Raw genomic sequence first — 2,721 nt, forward strand, 5'->3', positions numbered from 1 at the left:
CTCCAAATAATTCTGACAACATTTTATCTCGAAAATGACAACGAGGATGGTCAGCTTTTATATTAAAGTCCACAACCTGCACCAATACAGCTGTTAAATCAGTCAATGACAACGTATCAGGACTTCATTTTATACTCCCCGGGCCGCAAGCCTCAGCCTATAGCAGCCCAGTGCCAACACTGCTCACAATCCGGAATGTGCTCGGGTACGAATGTCATGCTCGTTGTCCGCTCCTGTTTCATGTTGGATGCCCTGTCACTCTTCCTCTTATTTTCCTAATCTAACTTCAGGTACCAGGCTGCAGACTGCTGGGGCACATGTCATCATGATTTGCATATGAATCAACATTCCTGCATCGTTGCCAGGTTCAGCTCCTGGAATTCCCTCCATAAAACCATCAGGGAATCAGCAAATGACGCAGCAATGATTGGGATCTATTCTTCCGTGTACAGAGGGACCTGGGTTTCCTCGTCAATAAGTCACTGAAAGCGAACATAGAGGTTCAGCAAGCAATTAGGAAGGCTAATGCTATGTTAGCCTTTATCTTCGGAGTATTTGAGTGCAGGAATAGTGAAGGATTGCTTCAATTGTACGGACTTGTGATTAGACCGCTCTTGGATAACTGTGTGCAGTTTTGCTCCCTTTACCTTAGACGTGCTTTTATTGCCATACAGGGAGTGCAACGAAGGTTCATCAGATATTTTCCCGGGATGTCGGGACTGTCCTGTGAAGAGATATTGGCGGAACTGGGCCTGCAGTCTCTGGAGTTTCGAGGAATGAGAGGTTATCACCTTGAAACCTACAAAGTACTTGAAGGAATACACAAGTTAGAGACAGGTAAGATATTTCCACTGGTTGGGGAATCTAGAACTGGGGGAAACAATTTCAATATCAGAGGGGAGCCACTTAGGACAGAGATAAGGAGACATTTCTTTACTTAGTGGGTTGTGAATATTTGTAATTCTCTACCCCAGAGGCCTGTGGAAGTTCAGTCATTGAGTATATTGAAAGCAGAGATTGACAGATTTCTAAATACTAATCACATGCAGGGATATGGGGATAGTGTGGGAAAAAGGCATTGAAGTGGATGATTCGCCATGATGGCACTGTATTGTGGAGCAGCTTCGATGGGCTGAATGGCCTATTCCTGATCCTATGTGCCTATATCTCCCCAGAAATTCTATCTTCGAGAAAGACAAATATATTAACATGTTGGGAATATTATCATCAGCAAGTCACATGTCATATTGATTTGGATATGTATCACCTTCATTGTGGCCGGGTTCAAACCCTGAAACACCCTCCCTAAAACCACCAGATAATGATGTAGCACAGATTGGAGTCTATGCGGCCCATTGTCCCTGTTCTGCCTATTAGCTAGCGTCATTCAATTCATCCCACTCACACCCTGCTCATTCCCCACAGTCCTGCACATTTTCCGCTTCAGGTATTTATCCAGTTACCCTTTGAAAGTTATTACTGAATCTGCTTCCACCGCTGTTTCACTGAGTGTATTCCAGATCTCAATAATTCACTGGATAATTATTCTCTGCTGTCACTCCTTGTTCTTTTAGCCAATTACCTGAAATCTGTGTCCTCTGGTTCTGACACTTCTGCTACTGGAGCAGTTTATCCTCACTGATTACATCTAAAGATTGCATGATCTTAGGCGCTTCCATTACATTTCCCCTTAACCTCCGTTCCCCTGCAGTGAAAACAGAGTGTTTCTCCAGTCTCTCCATATAACTGATGCTTTCGTCCCTGATACCATACTGTCAAAGCTCCTTGGAATCCCTTCTTTGGCCTTTGACTCCATTCGAAAGTTCCCAGAATTGGACACAACATGTGAACTGGGGCTTAAACAGTCTTTTATATAGATTGCACACAACTTCACTGCTTTGTAATTCAAACTTGAGTTATAATTACAAGGATCATTCTGAACTCCACAAAAATGCTCTCTTGCGTTACCATAGTGAGCGCTCGAATTGGAGTGGGGGAAAATGTGTTCCTTTTTATAAAATTTACCCCGCGTTCTGAAGCCAAGTACATCTGTGGGAAACTGTCGAAAAGTAAAGGACACATTTCTTTGCCCTTGTTTAATACAAGAGGCATCGGCACTTTTGGATCGGTCTCACGACTGGGGAAAGACTGCTGATACTGATGAGGACTGAGAAATGATAAAGACAACGAATCAATGGTGGAGTAGGAGCTACATGGTTGGGGATGTAGCTCAGTGATAGAGCGCATGCTTTGCATGCACGAGGTGCTGGGTTCAAACCCCAGCATTTTCAGGTTGTTTTCAGGGGAACGATATCAAGCAAAGCAAGCGCAGTATCGTTGAGCTCTAACTGTCGCTCCACGAGTTGGAGCAATAAAGCTGTTTAATATTGCAGCAGGTCTTCATCGCACACCCGATGCACTCAGCCAGTAACAGTCCAGTGTCAACGCTGCTCACAGACGGGATTGTGTCCCAGTGCAGTGTCATGCTCGCAGTCCGCTTATATTTAATGTTGAATGCCCTGTCATTGTTCCACTCACTTCCCTAATCTAACGTCAAATGTCAGACTGGGCACTGCTGGGGCAAGACGGAGAGTTGGGCGTTTGCGTGAGCAGCAGAAAGGGTGATGGAGTCTTGGGGCATGGAATAACAGTAAGGTGACAGCACAGAAGGAGGTCATTCAACCCATCCAGCCCATGCTAGCTTTCTGCAATAGCAAGTTA

The 2,721-nt window shown here is 44.7% G+C and overlaps 1 non-coding gene across 1 annotated transcript; it reads left to right on the forward strand.

The window, feature by feature from the left end:
- Nucleotides 1-2,219: 2,219 nt before the first annotated feature.
- Nucleotides 2,220-2,291, forward strand: trnaa-ugc (transfer RNA alanine (anticodon UGC)). The gene has a single exon. It is a non-coding gene; the product is annotated as a tRNA-Ala (tRNA).
- The last annotated feature ends 430 nt before the right edge of the window (nt 2,292-2,721 follow it).

This window comes from Heterodontus francisci, chromosome 21, assembly GCF_036365525.1.
Source record: "Heterodontus francisci isolate sHetFra1 chromosome 21, sHetFra1.hap1, whole genome shotgun sequence".
Taxonomy (NCBI): domain Eukaryota; kingdom Metazoa; phylum Chordata; class Chondrichthyes; order Heterodontiformes; family Heterodontidae; genus Heterodontus; species Heterodontus francisci.